Consider the following 16,416-nt stretch of genomic DNA (forward strand, 5'->3'; position numbering starts at 1 on the left):
TAATTTAAATCCTCTACAATGCCAAATTATTCACAGCATAAAGAAACAGTAATTTGAAAGAAGAAATGAAAAATCACTATCTAAAAAAAAAAAAAACTGAGGTAAAATTTACCCAACTCATGAAGGAAACTGTATGTTATTTGCATGAAGTGTAAAAGAATATTGCCTGCAACTATTCCAAGAATGCTTTTTACTTATGGAAAGAAATACTACAGAATTCAAGAATTTATTTTTCTAAAATAAATATGTACAAAACTAAACAGAGAAAAATCTCCCAAAGAAAAGTGATTAAGTAGTAAATATAAATAATTTAATGTATGGCAAAGTATACATTTAACCAAAATATATCTTAATATTTTATTTACAAAATAAAACAGTAATTCATTATTGGAAGAATTTATTATTTCATGCATGATTTCTGTTAAAATTTCTTTTATTCTAGATACACTGTTCCTATGACAAATTTGTTTAGATAACATAATTTTATTTCTGTTCACTTCTACAATAGAGATTTTCATTTATTTTTAAAACCGTCTTTTACATCACGAGATGTGATTGAGATAAGAATAGTTTTAAGTGAAGTAAGTCAGAAAGAGAAAAACAAATACCATATGCTAACACATATATATGGAATCTAAAAAAAAAAAGAAAAAAAATGATCAGAAGAATTTAGGGGCAAGACGGGAATAAAGATGCAGACCTACTAGAGAATGGACTTGAGGATATGGGGAGCGGGAAGGGTAAGCTGGGACAAAGTGAGACAGTGGCATGGACATATATACACTACCAAACATAAAATAGATAGCTAGTGGGAAGCAGCTGCATAGCACAGGGAGATCAGCTCGGTGCTTTGTGACCACCTAGAGGGGTGGGAGGGAGGGAGACGCAAGAGGAAAGAGATATGGGAACATATGTATATGTATAACTGATTCACTTTGTTATAAAGCAGAAACTAACACACTATTGTAAGGCAATTATACTCTAATAAAGATGTTAAAAAAAATAAAAATAAAAAAATAATTAAAAAAAGAATAGTTTTAATCATTGATTTCCTCTTTGGTCTATCTCTTTCATTTTCAGATGATGGCTTTTTTTTTTTTTTCTATTCTGTAGCTTTATACCTTGCATTTTGGGTTCTGTATGATTTTTTACTTTTTTGACATTTTGTTCAATTAAATTTATAATTATGGTCAGAAGACAAAGAAGAAAAATAGTTCTTATTTTGAGTGGAAGTGTCAAATGTTAAGAATAATTGTACTATGTGGCTGCTTCCCTCTAGCTATCTATTTTACATTTGGTAGTGCATATATGTCCATGCCACTCTCTCACTGTGTCACAGCTTACCTTTCCCCCTCCCCATATCCTCAAGTCCATCTCTAGTAGGTATGTGTCTTTATTTCTGTCTTACCCCTAGGTTCTTCATGACATTTTTTTTCCTCAGATTCCATAGATATGTGTTAGCATACGGTATTTGTCTATCTCTTTCTGACTTACTTCACTCTGTATGACAGACTCTAGGTCCATCCACCTCACTACAAATAACTCAATTTCATTTCTTTTTATGGCTGAGTAATAGTCCATTGTATATATGTGCCACATCTTCTTTACCCATTCATCTCTTGATGGACACTTAGGTTGCTTCCATGTCCTGGCTATTGTAAATAGAGCTTCAATGAACATTTTGGTACATGACTCTTTTTGAATTATGGTTTTGTCAGGGTATATGCCCAGCAGTGGGATTGCAGGGTCATATGGTAGTTCTATTTGTAGTTTTTTAAGGAACCTCCATACTGTTCTCCATAGTGGCTGTATCATTTTACATTCCCACCAGCAGTGCAAGAGGGTTCCCTTTTCTCCACACCCTGTCCAGCATGTATTGTTTCTAGATTTTTTGATGATGGCCATTCTGACCGGTGTGAGATGATATCTCATCGTAGTTTTCATTTGCATTTCTCTAATGATTAATGATGTTGAACATTCTTTCATGTGTTTGTTAGCAATCTGTATATCTTCTTTGGAGAAGTCTTCTGCCCATTTAGGTCTTCTGCCCATTTTTGGATTGGGTTGTTTGTTTTTTTGTTATTGCGCTGCATGAGCTGCTTGTAAATTTTGGAGATTAATCCTTTGTCACTTTCTTCATTTACAAATATTTTCTCCCATTCTGAGGGTTGTCTTTTGGTCTTGTTTATGGTTTCCTTTGCTGTGCAAAAGCTTTTAAGTTTCATTAGGTCCCATTTGTTTATTTTTGTTTTTATTTCCATTTCTCTAGGAGGTGGGTCAGAAAGGATCTTGCTGTGATTTATGTCATAGAGTGTTCTGCCTATGTTTTCCTCTAAGAGTTTGATAGTGTCTGGCCTTACATTTAAGTCTTTAATCCATTTTGAGCTTATTTTTGTGTATGGTGTTAGGGAGTGTTCTAATCTCATACTTTTACATGTACCTGTCCAGTTTTCCCAGCACCACTTATTGAAGAGGCTGTCTTTTCTCCACTGTATATTCTTGCCTCCTTTATCAAAGGTTAGGTGACCATATGTGTGTGGGTTTATCTCTGGGCTTTTTATCCTGTTCCATTGATCTATATTTCTGTTTTTGTGCCAGTACCATACTGTGAGGATATGGGGAGGGGAAAGGGTAAGCTGTGACAAAGTAAGAAGTGGCACGGACATATATACACTACCAAACGTAAAATAGATAGCTAGTGGGAAGCAGCCGCAGTGCACAGGGAGATCAGCTCGGTGGTGTGTGACCACCTAGAGGGGTGGGATAGGGAGGGTGGGAGGGAGGGAGACGCAAGAGGGAAGGGATATGGGAACATATGTATATGTATAGCTGATTCAGTTTGTTATAAAGCAGAAACTAACAAACCATTGTAAAGCAATTATACTCCAATAAAGATGTTAAAAAAGGGAAAAGAAACATAGAAAAATTTATCCAAAGAAAAGATAGAATAATTGTGCTGTGAAAAGAAATAACAACATATTTCACAGCCTGAAAACCCTATAGAGAGCTACATCTCTCTTTCTCATTTTTTCTTTAAGATTAAACAGAACCTTTCTCTTTCTTCTTTCTCTTTATATTTATAGCATTAGGGATCAAAACACAATAACACATATGTACTTAGCAGGTGATTATATAATTATATTACACAGATATTCACTACAAATACTGTTTTTCCCTATAGCACAGTTAATATGGGCAGGCATATTCTTCTTCAAATGCACTTTAGCGCAAGACTGTAATTTCATCCACAGGTTATAGTGGTATAAAAAAGGTTAGAGAACATTTAGTTTAGTTCTTCATTGTCATTAGAATGGCAAGATAACATTACAGCTCTATTTGTACTGCTTTGGAGCGTCATCAATTTAAATTTTAATAAATATTAGTTTCAAGCTAGTTTAATAAAAAAAGAGTATTATTTCTTATTTACTAGCCAGTTTCTACAAACCCTCATTCTGCCTAACACTTTCTGCCATTCTTACTCTTTCCATGATTCAGAGTTTAATGTATTGGCACAGAATCGAGCTGTAACTCACCACGTGTGATTTCAGATGAAAATATTTTACTTTAGTTTGAAAAAGAATAATAAAATAATCATAATACTTTTTGTTAAGTTTTTATAGCACTATTTTGTATAGATCACTAAAAACACTTATTTGATTCAGGTCAGTATACATTTATCAAAGAAAAACATGTATGCAACATTTTAATTATCGCATAGGATATAGAAATGGAAAAGACACTTCCTATCCTTAATAAGCTTAGCGTATATATATATAGAGAGATTGATTATAGTGAAAGGAAGAAAATGACTGAAAGAGAGGTAAAAGTTTGACAGAGCTATGGGACCTATGAAGTACATGTGAACTAGATGTCCAGGAATGTACTCAGCGGAGGATTCATTTTGGCAGTTTTTTCAGGTTTAATACCTTGTTGGCATTGGAAAGATCAGATAAGGAGGTCTGAAAACTAAAGATCAACTTGGGGAATTGTAAGTAAGCAATGTAACTCATCACTTTTCTGAAGAGAAATGAGTAAGTGAAAGTAAGGATAGAGATACAAGAAAGCATAAAGTGAAGAATCTATTCTGAGGTTCTCCTGATGCAAGACCTCAGCTTTCCAATATTAGAGGTTAGAAAGGAGGTTTGATATGAATGAAACTGTCTGGGTATTAATCAAAAGGGGATAATAGGGGCTTTTAGTAGGAAGTAGTATGCTTGTCCTGGAAGAAGCAGTTATAGAGGAAGGCATTTATGTGCAAGGAACAATTTCAGTATGGTGGGTACAGATCATGAAAAGGCAGGTCTGGATTTCTACTCAAATATAAGGTAGGCATATGGTTCTGGAGAAGAAGCCTGAAATTTTAAGTTGGGATAAAACAATGGAGACTTTTAAATGTTAGGAAATACAATTTTTATTTAACTTAGTAGGTATCAGGGAATAACTGAAAGTTTTGTTGTTGTTGTTGTTGTTGTGTTTTTTTGCAGTTCGCGGGCCTCTCACTGTTGTGGCCTCTCCCGTTGCGGAGCACAGGCTCCGGACGTGCAGGCTCAGCGGCCACGGCTCACGGGCCCAGCCGCTCCGCGGCACATGGGATCTTCCCGGACCGGGGCACGAACCCGTGTCCCCTGCATCGGCAGGCGGACTCTCAACCACTGCACCACCAGGGAAGCCCTTGTTGTTGTTTTTGAGGTGTGGTTTTGGGAAGCTTACTCTGGTTGGAGTGTATAGGATTGATTGGAGAAGGGGATAAAACAGAAGTGAGAGACCCACAGCCATAGAGAACAGACTTGTGATTGCCAAGGGGAAGGGGACTTGAGGGAGGGATAGAATGGGATTTGGGGGTTAGTAGATGCAAACTAGTATATACAGAATGGATAAACAACAAGGTCCTACTGTATAAGACAGGGAACTATATTCAATATCCTGTGATATACCATAATGGAAAAGATTATGAAAAAGAATATCTATCTATATCTACCTGTCTATCTATCATCTATGTATAACTGAATCACTTTGCTGTACAGCAGAAATTGACACAACACTGTAAATTAACTATACTTCAATAAAATACATTTAAAAACAAAGAAGTGAGAGAGCAACAATGAAACTCTTGTAATGATTCTGTGAGAGAGATAATGAGGTCTATGCATGATGATAATGAAGATGGCCATGGGCAAGACGAGATGGCAGTATTAATGCTGATTGGATGGGAGGGGCAGGAGAAAAATGACTCAATGCATTTTAGTTCAGATACTTGGGAGAATTCAGGTGCCATTAGAGAAAAATAGGTAAGCAATGGATAGAGAATGTTTGAAAGAAATGGGAATGGTAAAGAAAGATGACAACTATATCTTTAGGGGCCAGACAATTCTAGAGATGAAGATATCCATCACTTAGAACTGCAGAACTACAGCACAAGAGAGAAGAGCGGTGAGTATGGCCTAAAAGTTACCAGTGCATAATTAATTTTCAAAGCTAATGATTCTCAAACCTGTTTGAGAACCACTGACATATACTGTTCCTGATTTCATCCCACATCAATTAAATCTAAATCATGGGGGCTGTAGTAGGGAGTTAGGAATCAGCATTTTTTTTCTGTTGTTTTTCCCAAGCATAAAGTTTATTATCTATTTTTATTTTCCTCTCTTTTTCCCACTAGTTGACACTTTTGTGTGGGGTGGGGGGGATTTCTAACCCACAGAAAAATGAAAAGGACAGTACAATGGAAATATATAGCCTCTTACCTTAATTGACTATTAACATGTTATACTAGCTCCAACTCTTTTTTTACAGAACGCAGACACGCACGCACACACACACACACACACACACACACTATTCCCTTTTGTCAAACAATCTAAAAGGGGGCTGAATACATTGTCATGCTTTATCTCCAAATACTTCAGTATACACATACATATCTTCCAAAAATAAGGACATTTCCCTATATAACCATGATTCCATCATCACCCCTCAGAAAATTAACATAATTTAATAACATCTTTCAATGTACAGACCACCTTTATATTTCCCTAATTCTCTGAAAAATGTTCTTTATAACTAGGAAACAAAATATCCTAGTTTGCCTGGGACAGCCCCATTAGTTCCTGTAGTCGGGTATAACTGTTTATGGTATACTTACTATCTTCACATATGCACTATATTGGATGACATGTTAGAAATTATATATTATTTTTTCCTATATAGGATCTAATCAAATTTAATTACTAATGGGGCTTTCATAGGTCTTTAGTTTGTCTTAATCTAGAAGATTCTCTCCCCCTCTCTGTTCTTCATTACATTGAATCCTCTGAGGAATACAGGCCAGCTGTCTTCAAGAATATCTTACATTCCGGGTGAGTTTGACTCCCAGTGTGTCACACCAGGGACACATAATGGCTGGCTGTTAACAGTACTGATGAGTAGTTAGTATTAGAAAGAAGCTCTCCATGGTTTTTTGTTTGTTTGTATGTTTGTTTGTTTGTTTTTAATGTGCACATTAGGTTTAGAACCATTGTTCTAAGCCATAGCAATAAATTAGAAAAATAAAAAAGAAAAGGGTAAAAAAATAGAATTTTGGAGAATGCCTTTGCAACTTACAACACACTCTGATGGAAATGGATTCACTAAGGAAGAATCTGCCAAAGGAATTTCTTACCCAAATTTTGGGCCTCCTCCCAAATTTCTCTAGGTCTTATAAGCCTGTGGATACCTATGAGGTGACACTAGTAAAAATGCACATTTTAAAACAAAGAACCCCGATACTCTGCAATATACTTACTCTTCCTGTATATTTCTCGGAATTCTTATTGCTGTTTTTAGTTGCTGCTCTCCTGGGAACTAAGATCCCTGACTATAGACATTGTTGCTTTGCCGGCCATGGAGATCATTCTCACTGCTCTGCTATTGCTCTTCTTGGTACCCTCAGTGTTTCTAGCTCATGGTGCCCAAGTTTGGGGGCAATCGTTGACCAATCCTAATAGCTGTCTCCTATTTGTGTTATAGTCTGTAAGATAGGACTCAGGCTGAAGAAGTTTGTGATCTTAGTGTTTTATAGAATTGGAAGAAACTTCTCTTTCAGATTAATTTCCTGCTCCTGATGTGCGAGAAACTGACCAGAGAGATAAATTCCAATCTAAAGCCAGAGCCGCTCCTCCCCTCTGAACTCTGAAGATAATGACTTTTTTACTGGGTAAAACTAAGGTGTCTGGCCTTTTCTCCTGGGATTCTCCTGGTTGAATAATTAGATCCATAACATTTGACACATACAATTTAGTGTCTATTAGGTGGGCTGATCATTCTTTCCTTCAGGGCTTTTATGGTCCATTCTCTGTCTTACTCATGCAGTTGCTTAAAGGATAATGGTGTCATAGCACATGTACATTTACCTTTCTCTAGTTCAACTATTGTCTCTGCTATTCCACTCCATATACACATCTCTCTTAGTGTGGAAGGGAGAGGACACGGTGATATGCTTTTTCTGGTTGGTCTCTATTCTCCTAAGAACCCTTATGGTGTGAGCATCTCTCCAAGCTGCCTCTTGTGTTTAAAGACACTTTGTTCTGCTTTATGGGAAACTTAAGGAATTTCCAAGATGAACTTTTACTCTACTAGATTTTTACCTTAAATGTTGACCTCAGAACCTGTGACCAAAAAAACTGCCTTGTGCGGGTTCTGAATCTGTCTGCCCTCTGACCTGTTCCTTGCCCTTCTCCTGCTCTGCTGAGTCACTAATAGGCTGATCTCTGCTGGCTGCATCTCCCAGCCTCCTGCGTTAACTCTTTTCCATTGGGGTTTGGCTACTGGGATGTTCTGTCCAGTTTTAAAGGACGGGTGGAAAGGAGATGTTACAGTGCTTTCTCCCTCTGCCTCTGCCTCTGATGGTGTAGAGGCAGTAGTCAGGTCTCATATTTGGCTCCAGTCTTTCTGATTTTCCTGGGCCCCTGGTTTTCAGTAATACCTCCTGATCACTCAGTCACTTCATCCTAGGGCATCCTGTTCACCTCTGGCTGGCCTTACCACTCCCTGATTTGATTCTCAGCCTCTTCTGTCACTTTTGCAACCATTTTACTGCATTAACTTCTCTCTGTTCATGACTAGAATGGCTTTATTTTTCTTATTATTCCCTCATTGACAACTCCTTGTTATTAGAAGTCATCCCAAGTATCAGGTTTTCTAGGTGGGTTTGCAGGATTAGATTTCTCCCCTATTTGAGTGTGATTACAAAAATGACATCCTTGAAGGTGGAAAATAGGATAATCTTAATGCTTGACATGCAGTGGCTTAAATTACTTAGATGAGCCCATGATTTCTTGGAATGAAATGCGAGTAAAAGGTAAGACTTTGGGAAAGCAAGTAACAACTGCTCCATACCAGTCTGGTAGTAATGATGATTTCAAGTACCCCCCTTGGAATACCTGCTTCTGACACCTTTGAAGAATTTACAGAAAGAAAATTACAGACTCTGGTTTTCGAGTTCTTTGTTCATGTCATAGTTAAAGAACCAGAAAAATGTTATGGGCACCTTAGAATAATATCTAATCTTCTGTAGAAGCAGAGAAGACATGACAGAGGATCAGACCCAAAGTCCAGTGGAATACATCACAGAATTATAATGATAATGGAACTGGAATATATAAACTTGAAAAGTGTCTTATGTTAAGGTTGAACATGTACTGCAACAGCAGTACGTTATGAAATGGAATTGGCATATAAAGTTTTGCTCGAACAGATTCTGAAGGTACAGTAGCAGAAAAAGACAAATATGTTTGCATGACACCTACTTCTGCTGCATTGCTGCTGCTCTATTAATCAACAACTATGGCCTCTTATGAGCTCTCTATGACCAGCTGCTGGAGGAAGAAATTGTTGGTCTTGGTTTACACAGAATTCGCACAATATCATAGCACAGCCTGCATATGGACTGTTGCCCGGTTACAGTCCCACTTAGGGGTGACCTTGGAGGATGGTGGTAAAGATCAACCTTCCCATAGTTAAGACTTTGGACATTATAGCTGGTTGTTCATTTTTATGTCCAATGAGAGAGATAGCTTGAGATGAAGTTCTATTCTGATTCATGATAATGATTATATTTATCCTCATTGGTCAGAGACTTGAGAAGAATAAGATTGAAAACTGATGGCAAGCAGGTCGAGAGGGGTTAACAGACTTTGCAAAATGGGTATGCATGTCTCACGCATGTACCCCTGAGGGCATCTCCTGCAAAAGGAGGATTTCAGTAATCATGAGGGCAAGACATCCTGCCACAGAACTGGCAGCCTAGTCTCCTATCCATTCTGAGTTTGTTTGTCCGTTTGTCTATTTTCTGATAGGCCCATGATCAAAACGGCCATATCATTAGGATATAGGCTTTGTATGTCCTCAACAACATGGACTTTACCTCATCAAGATTGATCTCACTACTGTCTCTGATAGGTGTCCAGTTTCTGAACCATGGATGCCAATACTGAATGTTTAGTGTTGCACCATTTTCTAGAGGTACTGGTCTACCCATTGCAGGTGGATGACATTGGCCCTTTTACATTACAGAAGTAAATTTTACTCACTGGCATGAACGTTTATTCTCTTTGTTTTCCTATAATGTCCTTAAGGTTCATTCATGTTATAATGCATGACAGAATTTCCTTTTTTATGGCTGCATGCTATTCCACTGTATGTGTAGACTACATTTTCTGTAGTCATTTATCCATCAATGGACATTTAGATTGTTTCCACATCTTAGTGCTTGTGAATAATGCTGCAACGAATGTGCAAGTACAGATATCTCTTTGAGATTCTGATTTCAGCTATTTTAGATATACACCCAGAAGTGGGATTACTGGATTAAACATCTGTTCTTGATATGAATTGTCTTCCATATCCACCATGCTTCTGTCACCACCACCATCTGTGGACTGAGAGAATTCCCTATGCATTATGATGTTATCCCACATAACACTGTTTCTGACCAAGAAACATATTTTTCTGCAAAGGAAGGGCAACAGTGGGCTCACACTCAGGGAGTTCTCTGATCTAATCGCAAACCCCATCACCCAGACACAGTGGACCTGAAAGAAGGGTGGATAGCCTACTGAAGACAGTTATGATATTTGATGGAATAGCAGGTGAAGTTGAGATGTTCTTCTATAGCATGTAGTATATTCTTTGAATCCGCCACATTTAGTAGGATGCTAGTTCTTTCATAGCCAGCATCCATAAGTCCTGAATCCAAGAAGTAGAAGTGAGAAGGGCCCCTCTCACTATCACACACAATAACCCATTCACAGACATTTTTCTTTCAGTTCCTGCAACCTAGTCCAAGTGTCTACTATGAGACATAATAATGGGCCCATTAAACTGGAAGTTGAATCTACCAACTGACTATTTTCAGAGGCACGAAGACTAATGCCTCTGAAATAAAGGGCAGCGATGAGGATGAGGTTATCATATTAGTAGGGGTGACTGTTCTAAATTCACAAGGGAAAATTGGGTCACTGCTCTAAAATAAGAGCAAGAAGTACCCTGGGATTCTCTGGAGCTCATTACTTCCCTGGCTCATTAAAAAAAGGCCGGTCCAATAAAGGCAAAATTCAGACACTTCTGGAGTTAAGGTTTGGGATTCTTCTCTAAAGAACACTGATCAGCTGATATGAGAACAAAGGTAACATAGAATGAGTAGTGAGAAGAGGAAACGATAAATATCAATGACACCCTCGTAACCAATTTCAGAACTGAGGACTCTAACAGCTGTTCATGCATGTGTCTGTGTGTATTATATATATATATATATTCAATGATTTTATATATACATATTTTAAAATTTCCCCCTCCCCATTTCTTATTATTTTGTATAAGGAGTGTTAGTGGCACATAACTTTACAATTTCAGTTCATATGTCACCAGACCCCATGAGCTGTGACATCTGGACCTGATGGGCAGAACTAGAAATTTCCTGTAGATCCTGGGTGTGATAGGGATATGATGTTGGAGAAAGGGCAAGAGCATCTCAGTTTGTATGATGGATGATTGCCTCATATTAGACAGGAACATGACATTATGATATGTAATTTGTATATAGGCAAAGCAATCAGAATGGCTGCTGAGTAACAAAAAGGAGGAGCTAGCTGTTCCTGAGTTTGTTTTCATTCAGATTCAGTACTGTTCTGTATCTCAGATAGAGTAATCTCTCAATCTTTCATTTCCCATGCCCCCCTGTGAGCTGATTTCCTGCCTGATTCAGCCAGTGGAACGCACTGAAGACTGGGCTGAAGAAAGGGAGGGAGACCAGGATATTTCTGCCTCTTTAACTCAGGCATCTCTAGCAGCACTGGGGCTTCTCTGTGGCCCCAGCTCCCATTTGACAGTTTTAGCTCCTACCTCATGACGTGCTGCTATGACACATCCAGCTCCTTTTTTTCCCCCTCCAGCCTGGGAGGCAGAGGCTTCCAGCTGTTGTTAATCTGCAGGGTAGCTCACTGTCACTTGTTTGGTTTTTCAGCTTCCTCCCTCATGTGTAAAACCAATTCTCAGTATTAAATTCTCTCTACTTTAAATATGCTGAGTGATTTCTGCTTACCCAGTTGGAAACTGAGTGCTACATAAGTCTACTGGGTGATACTGGAACACCAAATCTTCTCTTGTGACCTTGGTAAAGGCTATCTATTCTTACACTGAGGACAATATTTTTGTGGTAAGATATAAGTTCTGCCTTGGTAGCCTCCATATCTTCATTGCTTTTTGCTTGCGTTGTTTTAAAAACACTATTTGTATTAGTTGTAATTATTTGCTTTTTGAAATAGGTAGTACATACATATGGTACAAAATTCAAGAATTACAAATGCATATATGATGGAAAAACACTTTTTCCCCTAGTTTCCTATTTATCCATTTCTCCCACTGGTGACATACACTGTCATCAGTTTCTTGTGTTTTCTTCCAGAGAATGCACATACAAACAGCCACACACAGAGTAATTTGTGATGAACACTCTTCTGCACCTTGTTTTTTTTTGTCCTACAGTATACTGGAATCTTTTTAATATCACTACTTAAAAAGCCGCATTATTCTCTCCAATAATAGCACAATATTCTATTATATTTAACAGTCCCAATACTTGGTCCACAGTTAAGTTGTGTCCATTATTTCGCCATTGCTAACAATGTTTCAGGTAAAATCCTTGCACATTAGGCAAGCTGCACCATCAGACGGAAGGAGACAATACCTCTGAATTATCAATTGGAGAAGCACTCCCACCCATGTGCTTCCCGCAAAATTTTCTAAAATAAAGGGTTCAAAAAGCCACCTGCAGTGACTTGTGACATGAGTGAGCAGGAAACTTTTATTAACCAACTATGTTTGCTGGGTTGTTTGTTAGGTAGCTGGAAGTAATTATCCCAACTAATACAAGTGAGACCAGTGAGTATAATTTATAGTTTGAAGAAGTTTGGGGCTAAAGGAAGAAACACACACAACTAATAATGATGGAAATATATAAAATGCAAAAAAAACCCCAAAACCAAAAAAAAACCCAAGAATACTGGCAAAGCGACAGAGGATGAGATCAAAGATATAGGAATCTAAGTTCTCATTCCTCATTACTAGGAAGGAAAATATAAACTATTTTTTTTTTTCCCTCAAGAAAAGGTAGGATGAAGAGGAAGGGGGAAAATACTGAAATATTACTAAACATTATTTTGATCTTTTGGGAGAAGTGCTAGGCAAAATAATCTCTGGTAGAGAGTTAGAAATAATAGAGTGGGAAGGTAGTGACATTACTGGTAAGACTGGAAAATGTTTGGATACAGACAAACTTAGAAAAAGAATTTTTTTTTTTATTAGGTGCACGACCGCATCACTGAGATTACATAGCCTAAAAATGTAATTGTCCCAATTATCATGATTTTCAGATATTCTGCAAAAATGGAAGTACATAAGATATGCAAACAGGCCGGGGATTGATATGAGAGGGAAGATCGCCGAAGTAAAAGATTCTAGGTTGGTGGTAAGACAATAGTTGAAATGAATAATCTCAAGGTTCATGCATTCAAGTTGAGTAGGGGTGCAAGTGACCTAAAAACTGGGGTAACAGAATAAAGTACTATGAAAGGGGTGAGGAACTAGAGGTCATGAGAAGATGAAGAACAAAGTAAATAGGGCATGAAATAAAATAAGATTAGGGAGAGTATCTTATAGTCAGAGAGGTATTTCAAGAGCCAAACAAGATGATGAAACCCAAACTGTGACTGAAATGGAATGGAGTCTAGGTCATTGGAGTTAAGAATGTTGAGTGACTGAGAACCCAATATTTTCATGGCTACTAGGACTGCCAGATAAAATTCAGGAAGAAGTTTACAAGCTTTAGAGAAGATGGTAGAAAACAGCTGTAAAATATAGGAGAAGAAACATGGCTTATCTCAGCTTTACAGAAATAAAGGTGGTGGGGTGAGTATGGCAGATACAGATCTAGAAGTATCAGGGAGTAGCAAATCGACAGCTCGTCATGATCCTTGACCTATTTAGGAGTCAGGTTTAGTTAAAGAAAGGGAATGGAAAGAGCACTTGAAGAAAAAAGTTAAACTGGAAAGGACACAGTGTAGAATTAAGACCCAGGACTCTATATATGGCAGACCAAAGTTGAGTATCAGCTCCATCATTAACTAATTGTGTGACCACGAACAAGTTACTTTAACTCTATAAAGCCCAGCTTCCTCATCTCTAATATTAAGATAATAATAATAAATACCCCATGGGATTTTTATAGAAATGAAATATAGCTTAATAAACAACAGCAGTGATCTTTGGAGAAATAATGACTAGTGACTATAGGTATTATGGAGATAGCCTGTGGAGACAAAAAAAAATAGCATAGAAGAAAATATGGCAGATGGGCAGTATTGATTAGGGCCAGGAGTCCCAATGAGAAAGAAGGAAGAACTAAGTTGGGAAGAAGTTATGTTTAATAAAGGGGAGGACTGAATATGCAACAGCTTTTTATAGAAGAGACTAGGAGTAAGATACAAGGGCAAAATTATATCTGGAAATTGTTTTGGTAGTGTGGGACACTGGAGAATTGTCTCATGCTGGGAGATTTGGTGATTGCTTCCCAGTTTGGGGATGAAGCCAGTGCAAGGGCAACTGAATATGCTGACTGATATGTTTACATAGTAGTTGTGTTTATATTGATAGGCATTCACCTTACAATGGCCTGAACCCTAATCAATGCATAACAAAAACCAACCAGTCAGCTAGTAAACCAGAAAACCATTTAGGGGCAGGTTTATCTAACAGACATGAGAAAATCATAATTTGGGTTACTTGAAGCTTGTCTGTAGTTCACTGATTCTTTACACATAAAATTTGGAAACAGGAACATTTTTATGAGTATTTAGAAACATGATATTGTTATATTCTGTGTTAAAGCATAAAGTTGTATAGTTTCCCCCTCCACTTCCTCCAAGAATGCATCATGTCGTTTATATTAATAAAATGAATGCTTCCATTGCTGTTCTTTTGCAAACTCTGCATGCTCTTAGAAGAATTAAGAAGGCCATCCCTGAGATGAGTAGCAGTATCCTCTGGTCACCTAAATTGAAGCTCTTCCTTTCCTTCTTCTTCCCTTTTCCCAGTGTGTCTCTCAATTTCCCTTCCTTTGATCGCTGGAGAAGTCATTTTCTCCATTCTGTCCTCTTCTGGGTATGAAAACGTAAATTCTGAATTACTCCAACTTAGGTAACCCTTAGGATAATTTTTTAAGCAGCAGGAAACAGGGCTATCTGGCTGTGCAGATAATGATATCAGCTGCTTCCTTCCAAAACAACAGGTGCTTTGGCATAAAAATGTATATCATCATACTGAGATGATGACATCAGTTCATACTTCAGCTTAATTATAAACCACCTCCATTAATCCTCAAATAATTAAACATTTTGTGTGTGCTGCAAGGTGAAATGTAAAGTTAAAGGTGCCTGGATGTTTATTAAAAGGTTTTGAAAATGTATTTTCTCTACTTTGCACTTCTTTGTACACAAGCAGAATAATATTTGAAGTGTATTTTAAAAAGCATATTTTGCTTCTATCAGAGAAAATAAAGGATAAGATAATTAATGCAAGGTAATATTTTAAATGTTTGTATGAGCTCAGAACCACCACAAGGAATGCTAATAGTTATGCAGGCTATATACAATTAATGGCAAAATAATTCTAATTAAAGATGTTAAATATTTGAAGCACCCTCAATAATGTTTCAGTCCTCTATGTTGAATAATAAATGCCAAATACTTGCATTTACACTGCATAAAAAACAAATATTCAATCTAGTAGAGTCTGATGTGTATCGTTTAAATTAGCTATATCAGATGTTTTCGGTAAAAACCAAACATTATTTTATGAAGTAACATTTGGCCCATTGCTTATATTTTCAATATTTAGACATTTCATTTAAAGGTTTTTGGTATATTATTTACATCATAAAACTCAAGATGGACCTATGAAACCTAAAACTTTTCTTGATTCAGTAAAGAAGTGTAACAAATAAGATTACTATATCTTCCTTTAACATTAAAGTATAGAGCTGACCTTCTTTAAAACAGTTGTTACCTTCATGAGCCAGATGTGTTTCTAAGCAAATTACTTATATGGAATACATCCAAGGACATAGCCATTTATGAATCACTAAATTATGCATTTGTCATTTGTTACTGGGTAAGACTTAAGCTGACATCTTTGACACGCATACAAGTGTCTCAGCACTTCGTAATCACATTAACAATTTAGCAGAGGTGATTTTCTGGGGGAATGAGAGCACAGCGGCTTATAAAATTGTTTTTTTATCATAGAAGTAGGTATTCCCACAGATTTTAGTCATTTGCTATAGATCGATTTAAAAGTCCACCTTCCTTAGGTTATACTACAATTGAAATAAAGTCCATTCTGTGAATTCCCAGGAGTGCATCCTTATCTGTTTATCGTGAAGCCAGCAGAACAGCTGTACAAAGTTGTTCTTCAGTGGATTATTTTTTCCATTTTTTAAAAATGTAACCAGTGAACAAGACTTTTTCTCCTGGTAGGCACATAATGATAAATTTCTACAAGGAGAGTTTTATTCTTTACAAGTAAAACTCAGACTGGAAATTTTCAGTGGATTTAGCTGGAACATTTGGGGGACCATATGGAGCTCTCCGTGGCGCCACGGGACCACGCAGCTATGAAATCTGATCACCATCTCCCCAGTGACAGCTGGGCCTTTACACCATCAGAAAATTTTCAGACTTCTAATTTGTCATAACTGCCTCCTGTGGAAAGGAAATATGTTATGTAGCCAGATACAAAAACTCTTAGTACCCAGCACTATAAATGGTTAATTCCTTAACTGCATTTTGTGACTCACGGATGCAACTCCTATACCAAAAACATATGGAG

This window comes from Kogia breviceps, chromosome 5 (assembly GCF_026419965.1).
Source record: "Kogia breviceps isolate mKogBre1 chromosome 5, mKogBre1 haplotype 1, whole genome shotgun sequence".
In the NCBI taxonomy this organism is placed as follows: Eukaryota; Metazoa; Chordata; class Mammalia; order Artiodactyla; family Physeteridae; genus Kogia; species Kogia breviceps.